The 13,641-nt window shown below is 37.1% G+C and overlaps 1 protein-coding gene across 6 annotated transcripts in view; it reads right to left on the bottom strand.

Annotated features, from left to right (window-relative positions):
- The window catches only part of PCDH15 (protocadherin related 15), an 836,749-nt gene that overhangs the window by 403,224 nt on the left and 419,884 nt on the right, over window positions 1–13,641 (bottom strand). The window contains exon 1 of one of the 6 annotated variants that reach the window (XM_042907893.1): window positions 8,792–8,863. The exons of the other annotated variants lie outside the window; for them this stretch is intronic. The gene's annotated coding sequence lies outside the window, so the exon portion shown is untranslated. Of the gene's footprint in view, window positions 1–8,791; window positions 8,864–13,641 lie in introns of those variants that run through there. 6 annotated transcript variants of the gene reach the window in all.

Here is a 13,641-nt window from a genome sequence, read left to right as displayed (position 1 = left end):
GGAGGAGTCTGGGCCCTTGGGTACCCCGCTGTCCAACTGCACCCTCCCATGTCCATGTTCCTCCCCAGCAGACTCAGGCATCTCTGGCATTCTTTATTTTTTCTTTTTCTCCAAAAATGTTTATTGACAAAAAAAAAATCAATATATAATAACGATTTTTTTTCTTTTTTGGTAATACAGATATGTTAATGAGGAGAGTGGAAATCTTTTCTCAGGGAAGATAAGATTTCACTTAACTGGGGTTCAATCCTAGTGGTTCTCTATCATCAAGCAGGTTGCAAATGCTCATCTGTAGCACACTCCCTTCCCTCCCAGGCCAAGTCCAGACTTGGCCTCTGGGCTATAGTTTGCCAAACCAAGGTCCAGTGCCTGAAGTCTATATTCTGAAGCTTGGTCTGCAAAAGGTTTCCAAAAGGTGGAAGCCTACTCCCTTTCCGTGCATATTTGCCATTGCTTCCATTTGCATACTCTTGCAGCCAAACCCAAAAATGTTTACGACTGACTGTAACCCACCTCACTCCCTCCGTCCACCTCTTTGTCCCCGCTGTGCCCTCTGTGACCTCCTAATATCCAAAAAGTTCAAGGATCTGCTCAAATGGCACCTCCTTCTTGAGGTTCTTCCTGACCCTCCAACTAGAGTTGATCTTTCCTTCCTCTGAATACGCACAGAACTGGTATTGCCTGTTTCTGATCACTTGTAGTTGGATTTTTTAAAATTTTATTTATTTATTTTGAGAGAGAGAGAGCACGGGGGAGGAGGCAGAGTGCGAGAGAGAGAGAGAGAGAGAGAGAGAGAGAGAGGGAGAATCCTAAGCAGGCTCTGTGCTGTCACTGCAGAGCCCGACAGGGGGCTCAATCTCTTGAACTGTGAGGTCATGACCTGAACTGAAATCAAGAGTCGGATGCTCAACCCACTGAGCCACCCGGGTGCCCCCACTTGTACACGCATATTCTCATACTAGACCCTCAGATCCTTGAACATAAGGTCTACGTCTTGTTCATTTTTGTGTGTCCCTCAGTATGTGCCTAGAGAGATGTGCAGCAGACAGCTGCAGAATTCCAAAATGAGCATGGAGGGAAAAGGGCTCCTATGGGATGCTTCCTGCTATGTCTGTTCCTGAGTCACTCACCCCTCTTCTGTGCCTCTGCTGCCCGGCTCCCTGCATCAAATCCCCTCTGTGTAACTAGGTGCCATGGGCTCTGTTTCTCTTAGTGGCCCCTGACAGATGTGATCAACCTGAGCAGTGCACACAAAGCAGGAGAACGGAGCACCCAGCCACCCATCGAAGCACAGGGAAGGGAAACATGGAGACAAAGATGTCTCCTGAAGCAGTAAGTTACACAGGAGTTTTCCACAAGTTTTACTTTTCCTTATTAAACTAACTCAAACAGTTCCACTCCCAGGGTTTTTACATCTGCTATCTATTTAGCTTTCTAACTCACAAGTCAGGTTTCAAAGCCTCAGAGAAGCCCTCCCTGACTGCTCTACCTATGAAAACTCCTTCATTCATTCCCACTCATCATATCACTATTTGTCATGTTCTCCACGGTATATAGCAGTGTTTGCCTTATTTCCTTATTCATTTAACGTTCAATGTTCTCTCTGTACTAAAATGTAAGTTCCTTAAAGGTACATGATCACAATCTCTGTATCTCTACCATCCAAAATATTGCCCTGCAATAAAAGTCTTTTTTATTCTCTTATTCCCTTTTATTCTCTCTCTCCCCTTTCATTGTGATAGATACATCTATCTATCAATTAGATGTATAGATACATCTATAAGTGATGGAATGATTCTTTTTTTGAGTGATGAAACAGTAAAAAAAAGATTTCCTTTGTCAAGGAGTTAAAATATAACTGTAAGACAAAATCAATTAATATTAATATAGAGCTAATAATTAAAGGCACATCCCAATGGCACTTTCTACTAATTATTAAGAGGGCAGAGGGTAGGGTGCCAAGTGTAAACCCTAGTCCTGTCAACATACTTCTCATTTCTGAAGAGTTTTACAGCCTATCATATATTTTATTTCATTTGAGACTCACGGAAGCAATGTAACAGAAAGAGAATTACGATTTTTTTTAATAGAAAGGTCAAATGACATGAAAAGCACAAATCCAGTGGTGACATAAGGCTCCCTAATGAAGACAGAACTTGTGGAAATACTACCCTCTTTTATTTTTCAGAAATACAGAACTACTCTTAATTGGGCAAAGTAAGCCTAGTGAGGACTAAAAGAGGAAATGTGCTACTGTTACAACGGGATTAATATCTGTTGGTATTTAGCTTGGGAGAAGCATCCCAGATCTATCTGCTAAAATAAGAAAACGTGTGGGTTTATACGTATACAGGTAGAGGGCATGTGCATACACTTTCAGCATATTCTAGTAAATCAATGGCACCAGAATTAGATGTCACACGAATATATTTAGCCACTGATTTAAAATAAATCATACAACATGCTTGCCAAAGTGACATAACATGGAAGAAATCCATGTTTTTCTGTTTTATATGTACAGATAAGCATTTCAAAGGTGGTTAAGGACAGCCTCTATATGCATCAGTCCATGCACGTGGCAGGCCCAGAACGCACCTATCAAATGTCACCTCTTCTGTATTAGAAGGGCCTGGAGATGAAAAGAATCTCAGGTGTTTCACATGTAAAAGATAATTGGTAAATTGCTACATTCCAAGTCTTTCAGTGATTCTTTTCGTTTTTGGGGACATCTTTCTGTGCTCTGATTTTTACCCAATATTCCAGAGCCATTCTGCCAGTGCTGGAAAAGTAGAGATGGGGTTGCTTAGATACAGCAAATCCTGTACAGGCAAGGGGAACATGAAGGTCAAAGAGTGAATTAGATTGATGTCTTGTTCTTGTTTGAAAACAGAATTTATTTGTTTTGCTGACAGAGTAAGAAAATATGGACAGTCAAGGAAGGGAAGATATATTATTTTTGCTGGAAGATGAAATTCACTAAGGAATGATAGCCATAAGGGAAAGCATAGTGAATATTATTTTAATAATAATCCACATAGAATAGAGAGACTATGAACCTAAACCTTTACTATTTCTTCCATCAAACTGGATGGAGTGATAGTTTCAACTGAGGCAAATTCCCAAACTAACCTTAAGTATAAATGGCTGCTGAAGGGCCAACAGAATCACATCATAACCCTGGATTAAGGGCACAGCCAGGAGTGCAGTGGGGCTGACGCTTAATCCTGAGTTCTCTATGTGAAAACAACTTGGGTGCATAATGCTGAACAACACAGGCATCTCCTTAATTTTTTTGAAACACTTGTTTCTGCATTTAATTTTTTTCTAATAAAAATAAAACAATTTGATACAAAGTAAACACAAAAAATAATAACCAATATAACAAACATCCCCCAATTGGAAGGGAACATATTTTTCAACTACTGTAATAGCCATATTTCTCCAAAAATCTTATTTAGCAAATTTTTTAGATGCTAATTTTAATACAGCTCACACCACAAAGTCTTGACACAAAACATTTTTAAAAACCTATTTAATTTCCCTTTAGCACTTGTGTGTCATATTTCTACTCAAAATAAGAAACGTATGCTAATACGAGCAAATTAAAATGCTTTTTTCTTTTGCTTTGTATCCTTTAAAATTTTCTCATTCACTTTCAATCTTATAAAATGTATGCATTATCGAAAAGCTTCTTGAAAAATTACAGAATTTCTGCATTTGAGGACACGGTGACCTAGAATTACTTTAAAAGTAATCTCCACCATAATGGAATGCCACACAAGGGCTAAAAGTTTCACTTTTAGAAAATAACAAATTGCACTGCCTTTAATAGGCCTTGACTAAATAGGCCACTGCCTTGGAAAGAAAATTACTTTTGATGTTGGCGCTCTTTCCAGTGCAGTGATTCTCCCACTGGCCCCTGGCAGGTTATCTGTGCTGTGTCCCCAGGGGCCCTGATGGGCTCAGGGGCAGGGTGCCCCTTGCTCCTGGTGGTGGCAAAGAGAGGGAAGGGGTTACCATGGACAGCACCTGGGAGGCCAACCCAGGTAGGCATGCAGTGAGTGGGACCCATCTCCCCTGAGCCACATGGGGAGTGTGGTCATCCCAACAATCCAGGTGAGGTGGAGACAGGAGATGGGAAGGGGTGAGGCAGGAAGGAAGGAGAGGCACATGGCATGCAGCCAGCATGGGCAGCACTTTTTATTGTAATTCCTATGACTCTTTCCACGGATGGGATGTGCTGTTCCACTAAACTCCAGGGGAAAGAATGTGGGTGTCGCTATAGATGGATTCCTCTCTGGGGCTTCCTGCAACATACAGGAGGCTGTGGGACAGGACTCAAGTTTGTTACAAACACTTTTTCCGGGGCCCCTGGGGGGCTCAGTCAGTTCAGTGCCTGACTTTTGATCTTGGCTCAGGTAGTGATCTCACTGTTTCTGAGTTCCAGCCCCACACTGGGCTCTGCACTGGCAGTGTGCAGCCTGCTTGGGATTCTGTGTCTCCCTCTCTCTCTGCCCCCTCCTGCTCGCGCGCGCTCTTGCTCTCAAAATAAATAAATAAACTTTAAAATTAAAGAAACAAAATAAAAACTCATTTTCCATGTTCTATTATTGTATCTCTACCACTTTCAGAAATCCTTGGGCCAAGTGGCAATGAATGTAACCCAAATAAGCTTTAGAATGTTCCACAGAAGATCAAGGAAAAGGAGATGACGATTATTTGCACAAGAAATATAAATACAGGGGTGCCTAGGTGATTCAGTCGGTTAAGCTTCCAACTCTTGATTTTGGCTCAGGTCATGATCTCACAGTTCATGAAATCAAGGCCTGGGTTGGGCTCTGTGTTGACAGTGTGGAGCCTGCTTGGGATTCTCTCTCTCCTCTCCCTCTCTCCCTCTCTCTCTCTCTCTCTCTCTCTCTCTCTGCCCCTTCATCACTCACACTGTCTCTTTCAAATAAAAAATAATAATAAAAAATAAAAGAAATATAAATATTGGGGTGCCTGGGTGGCTTAGTTGGTTGAGCTTCTAACTTTGGCTCAGGTCATGACCTCACAGTTTGTGGACTCCAGCCCCTGCTTAGTGCGGAGCCTGCTTGGGATTCTTATTCTCTCCCTCTGCTCCTTCCCCACTTGCAATTTTTCTCTCTAAAAACAAATAAATAAACCTAAAAAATAAAAGAACTGTAAGTATGAACTCAATCTAGCCTAAAAAAAAAAGTTCCAAAGAATTGTAAGAATTAAGATAGACTTTCTGTGATAGTCTCAGGAGCAAGGCTGTTAATTTCATGATACTAGAAGGAAGGAAGAACAAAAGTAATTCGTTTTGAGTCATTTACTTACACAATGACAGCAATAATATTTATAAGTAATATAAAATCATAATAAGCTTTTAAACAAATACTGAAGAATAAAATAAAATTTTAAACACAATGAATACCAGATTACTATATACTGCATTAAAATTTAATAAAATTTAATTAAATGTTAAAGTTTATTATAGTTTTGTCACTATTATGATTTACATCATGTCCATTCCTAGAAAATACAGTAGGAAGCCTATTAACATTTTTTAATGTTTAATTTATATACAGTTAAGGTTTATCAAATTAAATTCACTGCATTACTATTAATTTTAGTAGTTTTTATTTAATTTAAGAGAATCTTATGGGTATTCAGATTTGCCATCAATCATTGCCAAAATTTGTCTTTTATCACACAAAAAAAATAGGTTCATTTTTTAATCTTAGTAAATTCACATTAACTTCTAAAACATCTTAATAATGGTTCCTGTGGGCATCTCTGTGTGGATTCTTATGTTCTTATGTTTTTAAATAGCTTTAGGTTTCATCACCTACAATGTCTACTGTTTGTTTTGACAGTTAACCTTCTAACAGGTACTTTATGAGCATTCTTTTTATCTAAATATTGACTATTTTTGTGGTCTTAGACTTTTAGAGCAAAGAATTGACAACATTAGGAAACTATTTAGAAAATATATATATATAAAATTTTAGAAGAAAATATAGATCACTATATACAAAATATAAAATATGTGAGATCTTTTCTGTAGCCAATGGATACAATAGGTAACCAATAGGTATTTAAAAAGATATGAAATTTCAATTATAGAAAATGGAAACGTTTGTATGAAAAATATATAATACAATCAACAAATAACTTACATATTATGGGAAAATATTATTATTTACCAGAATAAGGCCTAAAACTTATAATAATACTAATATAAACTTAATAATAACAATATTCCTTTATATAGATAAAAAAATGAAATGACCAAGTGGAAAAATGGAAAAAAATTATGAATAGATAAATCATAGATGAATAAATCATGTGACCTATAAATATTTTTTAAATGCTCAGATTCATTATATTTTTGGATATAATGATGTAAGCAGTAAAATGATGTATCAGATCTTTATCCAAGCACCTGTAGGGATTTCCTACAGGTATTTCTTAAAAAGAAAGGCAAGGTACTTAAAACTGTATATATAATGATTCTATTCTTTTTTTTTTTTTTAATGTTTATTTATTTTTGAAGGAGAGAGAGACAGAGCATGAGCAGGGGAGAAGCAGAGAGACAGGGAGACACAGAATACGAAGCAGGCTCCAGGCTCTGAGCTGTCAGTACAGAGCCTGATGCGGGGCTCAAACTCACAAGCTGTGACATCATGATCTGAGCCAAAGTCGGACGCCCAACTGACTGAGCCAGCCAGGTGCCCCAGTATAATGATTCTTTTCTTAAGGTACAGAAACATACGTATTACACATTTTACTACACGAGTGTTAAGAATCAGATGTTAGAGTCCATATCCATCAGTGCGAGACAAATAAAGAGGAAGAAAGCAAAAAGAGAAAACATGCACAAAAATGATTTCCATAAATAAAACAGCAGGCATGAGTATGTGGGAAATTATCTAATTTTATCTACATAAATACATAAATGAATAAAAATGATCATTACTGTGTGGTAGGATGTCAAGGAATTTTTGTTTCCTTCCTCATAGATTTTATTTCCTTCCTTATTATTATAACATGTAAAATTAATGAGAACAAAAGAAGGATAACATGGTGTTGAAATAGTTTCCACCCAGAAGAAAGATCCAAGTATTTAAATTTCCTCCCTAGTTAAATTAAAGTCATTTATCAAACAAATCAAAGTCATTTACCCACTGTGCCCGTAAGAACCTCCATGCCAGTGGCAGTTAAACACCTTTTCCCCTTCTCCTGACCCTGGTCTTTAGTTAGCATCCTTGGGTAGAAAAGCAATTGGTGAAAAGGTGATTCTTCTTTTGTAGACAAGAGAGGACGATGGAAACTTGCATGGTCAAGGCCTCAGAAACGGAATTGTGTGTTGTCTCCTTGAGCATGGCGTTTGCCCATCAGAATGCTGGGTGCTGGCCTGAGGACAGCTCCCGCATTCATCCCCCCGGGATGCGGGCTGTGAGAACAGGTTGCACCCCGATGAGGCGCGAGCCAGGAAGACCGCTGCCTCGTGTCTTTTCAGCACTGCCAACCTGGTCAAGGTGGAAGGAGATGTATGTGCTATGGGGAGTTAGTACTACTGCCCTCTTACCTTCGCTCTTACCTACAAATGTACTAAGTACCCTGCACGAGCAAGTGCGTGTTCACTGCTATTCAAGATGAGTATTGCAATTTCTGTGGCCCGGTGTAACACATGCTTGTCTCTCACTCAAAGTTTAAGGTCTTACTTAGTGACTTAGGCTGGTGGAGGCACAAAGCGCTCCCGTTTTCTCTTTATGGCTTCCCATGTTGCACTGGGGACAGAGTGGAAGATAGTATGAGAGACTGTGTGCAAGAGATGGAGTGTAGACTCTAGTGACTCCGCCCCTGATTTTACTCACTCAGTAACCATTTGCTGGAGTCTGGGCCGGATGCCAGGATTCAAGAAGAATCTGTAAGGTATGCCCCAGCTTCTCATCACATATGTTTTATTGAGTGAAAGAGTTAGGAACCCCGATAACTGTGACTTGTACTCAAGAAAGTCTTCATTGATTTTAGCTGTTCCTTGATGAATAGGAGTTTCCAAAAATCTTCAAGGGAAGACTGTCTAGGACTTATGTACTTACGTAGATACTTATTTACTTACTTACTTATTTACTTACTCATTCATTCATTCATTCATTCATTGGAAGAGCATGTCCTTGCCTGCCTTAGATGGCAGACAATTTCATCTCCTATCTGCCTTAGATGCAAACTAGTAACTGACACTGTCTCTATTTCCAAAAATCCTCGAAACATATCCTGCACGAAACTCTGAGTATCTCTCAGGAATTCTTGTGACACTACCAAGTGCAATGACATCTCTCAATATCGAATATTGCGATCATGGCAAAGCAACAACAGAAATGTAATTTGGACAACGGGTAAGAAATGAACTTCAGTAGTTCAAGTTCTTGTCAGGCCATACATGCACAACTTTCAGCAAAGGGAGATAAATGAGAAGCTGACAGAAAACCAGCCAATCTGTATTTTTTTAAGAAAAAATTGGGGCGCCTGGATGGCTCAGTCGGTTAAACATCCGACTTCAGCTTAGGTCATCATTTCACGGTTTGTGAGTTTGAGGCCCACGCATGTTCGGCTGTGTGCTGACAGCTCAGAGCCTGGAGCCTGCTTCAGATTCTGTGTCTCCCTCTCTCTCTCTGTCCCTCCCCTCCTAAAAATAAATAAACACTAAAAAATGCTCAAAAATTAAAAAACAAGGAAATAATACTATTAAAGAGCATGTGTTTTTACTGAAAACATAACTGACCTTTTCGTCAAGTTGACAGTGGTGAGGTGTACCAAAACAACTTTGTAAAGAATGATGAATACAGTTTAATGAATCAGAAGGAAGAGGAAATGATACACTTTATTCTGGGAATGATATCATGGGCACTGAAATTGAAAAAAAAAAATAGGTGAAATGAATTACATAGGCATTTGATCATAGTGCTTATTAAGTTGCTTTTTCTGTATCTGACAAGCTATTCAGAAAAGTCTCCAATGGAGAAACTGTGAACGCCCAGTGCAATACGTTATGAAATATGATTCTTCACTCAGTACGCAGGTATAGTCTCACGTGAAATTCAGGCAAAAGTGAGGGATTCGATTGACAGTCCCATTTGTTACAATTTGATGATTGCGATTAAAGAGCCTTAAAATTTTTCTCTTTGACACTTCCTTGTTTCTTCACAAAAGCAGTCTATTTCAATTTCTTTAGTTTTCTTTCCTCTTAACTGTGGTGTTACCTATAAATATTGGGTTTCTCTTTTCCAGGAATAGGGAAACTACAGTTAACTATTTCTGGATAATCACTTGATCGTATGGAAAAAAAGCCCATAAATATACTATAAACTTCAAATTGTTCTGTACAGAGTTTAATGATTTGTATAATAAATTTGTAGATAATTGTGATTATGGTTATGCCCAGGATAGTGCCTATAATTTAAAAATATGTCACCTGAAGTGAACTGTGGTACATTTTATCTCAGAGGTATTCATTCTATTTGTCTTTGAATTCTTTTATTACCTTGTACCATGTGGTAATAAAATAAACTGGCTTATTGGATAGTCCTTTAACTTTGGTCTTACATTACATTCCCTGCTAGATGTTTATTCCTTTGGGGGAGGGTTATCTCCATCATCATATCCAATACAGCAACCAACATGTTGCCTAGAACACAGATTTTTGGTTATTGTCTCTTGATTAAATGAACACATTCAAAATTTTGAACATTCTTACTGTTTCAAGATAAACACTTCCCAAATTGGGCCAACTATTTTCTGAGTAGCCCTAAGAATTCTTTGGAAGAGGATAGGGATCTGTGGGGGAATGAAGCTATAAAGGCACTATTTCTTCCCCCAAAACTTCAATCAGGATATCTTCATTGTGGCTTAAAAAATCTTTTTTATGATTATTTATTTTTTAGAGAGAGAGGTGCAGAGTGTGAGTGGGGGAGGAGCAGAGAGGCAGGAAGAGAGAGAGACTCTGAAGCAAGCTCCAGGCTCTGAGCTGTCAGCATAGAGCCCGACACGGGGCTCTAACCCATGAATCATGAGATCATAACCTAAGCCAAAGTCAGACGCTTAACCGACTGAGCCACCCAGGTGCCCCATCCATTGTAATGAATTTTATGGGGGAAGTCAGAAAATAACAACAAAAATAAACACCTAATATGTCAGATGTCTGTGGTGAAGGCCATCTTCCTGGCTGGTGGACAACTGCCTTCTCACTGTGTCCAAATGTGGCAGAGAAAAAGCATTTAACATAAGAGGGGCTCACCATCTAAACCTAGTCACCTTCCAAGGGGCCCTAACTCCAGTACAATCACATTAACACTTAGCACTTTAGTGTATAAATTTTGGGAGGACACAGTTTGGGCCATAGCACATGACTCTAAATTTACACTGAAGCTGAGTGCATGCCCCTAATAGTGATTATCTACAACTTCTGTCTACATCTCTTCTTTTACTAATATTACCTTTGGATTAGTAAATTTCCTTTACTAAGATTTTATTTGAATCCTCAGTCTTTTCTATGAACTTTAACAGTCAAGTTGAATATAAATTATTTTCCAGTTATCCCTAAATTTTAACAGATGATCCTAAAAGAAACATCATTTAAATATTAGTTACTAAAGAAAGAGTACATCTACAATTTGATAAAATTTCCTTTCCTTTACATTGATAACTTATTGATAATGCTATTATACATGCTTTTGTTCCAATTACTCATACTGTCAATGAGTATATGAATTGGCTGGGTATTTTATTTGCTTGTAAATTATTATACATATCCAAAACGTCCATCATATTATAAGGACAAATGAGAATTGAAAATATTTACGAGTGAATCCCTTGCAAACAGCTCTTTTTTTTTCCTAAAAAGTGAGGCACTGAGAAGATAATAGTCAGGCAACTGATTTTAATTTGACCTTCTCTTACAACTGTAGCTGTGGTCTGCCTTTTTATTTAATAAAAAATGTAACTTTATATTTCATTCACATTAACGCATGGTTTTCTCTTTTTTTAAATTTATTTTTGCAATTTATTTTTGAGAGACAGAGAGAGATGGAGTGTGAGGGGGTTAGGGGCAGAGATGGAGGGAGACACAGAATCCGAAGCAGGCTCCAGGCTCTGAGCTGTCAGCACAGAGCCCGACGCGGGGCTTGAACCCAAGAACCGCGAGATCATGACCTGAGCCAAAGTTGTACGTTTAACTGATTGAGCCACCCAGGTGCCCCAATACATGGTTTTCTTTCATATAAATACCAGATATTAATCAGATTCCCTTCTCCCCACCACAAGTACTGCATGATTTTCCATGAGCACAAGATTTTATTTTTAGTCAGGTACTGGATTTATTAGCAAGTATTTTCTAAAGGTTCCTTTCTTTACCTACAGAAGAAATATATGAAATACAGATGAATAAAGTAATGATTCTCATATTCATTGTTTGCTCTTACATCATGTAAGAGTTCAACCATACATCATTTTTATATTTATAAAACTTAATTAGAAAGAGAAACTGAGGAAAACTTTAAATTATATGTCTCTACCTCTATCTCTATCTATTTGGTCTTAGAATATTATCGGGGCATTGGCTAACAGAAATAAAATCTTTTGCTCTGGCTCTGGCAGGTGCCCACCACCTAATGTGATTATCAACTTTAGAGCCGGATTGCACTACACTTATTCCCATGGAAGAAAGAAAACCTGCTACCAGACCCCCTACCCAGGAGCAAAGAAATGTGAATCATCATTTAAATTCATGCCTGCTGATTTTCATAGCATTTAGGGCTCCAGGGACACAGAGGATATAATTTTAATTTTGTTTACAGCTATCCACAGATATATTTTCTATTTATAGCTAACTCAGATTCAATTAGGTAGCCTATTATTTGATTAATTATATAGCTATCAAATCATTCAGGGTTCTCACTGTTTCAACAACAGTGGAAAAATATTCTTTCACCACTGTATATATGCAGCTATTTATGGTCTAAATTAATATTCTGCAATTGATATTGAAATTAAAATGTTTTCTATTAGATATGGTAACCTAAGAGCAAGAGAACATTCTGAAAGTAAAGTCAATGGGAAGTTGTGAATATAAAAAATATTTTTAAAAGGTAATCCTTTTAATTCTTAGAATATAATTTATGGATTAATGTTGAGAGAAATATTTTTTTGAATATTTTAACATGAATCCTCATATCTATGCAATTCGATTGCGGACTCCTATAAAAAAAAAACTGGCAAAAAGCAATTAAAGACACACAGTATCTTTTTTTGGAAATTATACTGACAATACTTTTGAGTACTCACTATGCATGTGCCTACTTTTGAGTATTCACTGGTACAATTCCAGTTATTCATATTGCCAATGGATACCATGTGAGAGAGAATATTTTACAGAAGAGGGGGGCAGTGTTTCGTTAACTTGATTACATCCTAAAGGATATGATCAAGTAAACACAATATTGATACCCACAGGGAATATAACCTAAAATTAAAATAATTTGATATTGCAGTAAATGAATGCAGTTTTTAAAAGTAAGATAGGTTTTCTCAAGTGGGACAGATAGATATCATGATTTTTCTTACAATTATGCATCCTAAATTACACCAGACTCTTCTCTTGGCTAGCTTGGGGCAAATAGGAAACCTCTATATTCAAAGGAAGCAATTACTAATTTCAGTTTATATGCCACTCATAAAATCATACTAAACAGTGTAATAGAACTAGATATAAATTCACTTAATACTTTTAAATTTCCATAAAGTGATAACAAAAGTGTTCTTGAAAGTTATTTTTGAGAATATTGACCAGAAAGGGGACAAATTTAACATATAAGAGAAAATATCTTGGCTAATGAATTGATCATCAGACTGTGTTGTTAACGAGTTTAACAAAAAAGTTCACAGGTTAATCAAACTATTTCACACTGACCATATTCTATGATCCAAATGTAAGACACTTAAAAACTCATAAGAGAGAGCCAGATAATGTCATATTTGTTAACTCAAATAGACCCTTGTATATAATTGCAGTTCAATGAAAAATTCCAATGGAAATCATGTTATAGTTAGAACAGAATGACAGTGCAAATGCCACATAAAAAGAAGGAAGAATCTATTGAATAAAGCAAAAAGTGAAATTGTATAGGAAATACACAAAGAGAGATAATTTTGAAGTAGAAATAAATGAAAGAGAAAAATGAAATAGTATAGTAAATTTAAAAAATGTGGCTCTCTAAAAACACAAATTAAATAGACATGCATGTAGCCAAATTGATTATTAAGAAAAAAGAAAAAGGACAGAACGATAGAGAGCAGGATGTAAAACAGTGGATAAAAAGAGGGTCATTAGTCTAGGTGTAGCAGAGATTAAAAACAAAAGGCATAAGAATACTTTATCAACCTACTTTTGAATAAATAGATAAAAGATACTTTTTTTTTTTACAAAAACATAATAGAATAAACATGACTCAGGAGGATTTTAAAAGAAAAAAATTAACATACACATTTCATCAACCGAATGAATGAATGATCCAATAGTTAGCTAGCTAGCTAGTCAACAAATGGTCTTCCAAAAGAAGAGGCACAGATAGTTTGACA

Source organism: Panthera leo, chromosome D2, assembly GCF_018350215.1.
Source record: "Panthera leo isolate Ple1 chromosome D2, P.leo_Ple1_pat1.1, whole genome shotgun sequence".
Taxonomy (NCBI): Eukaryota; Metazoa; Chordata; class Mammalia; order Carnivora; family Felidae; genus Panthera; species Panthera leo.
Note: the sequence above shows the minus strand (reverse complement) of the source record. Positions and strands in the feature narration are given on the sequence as shown.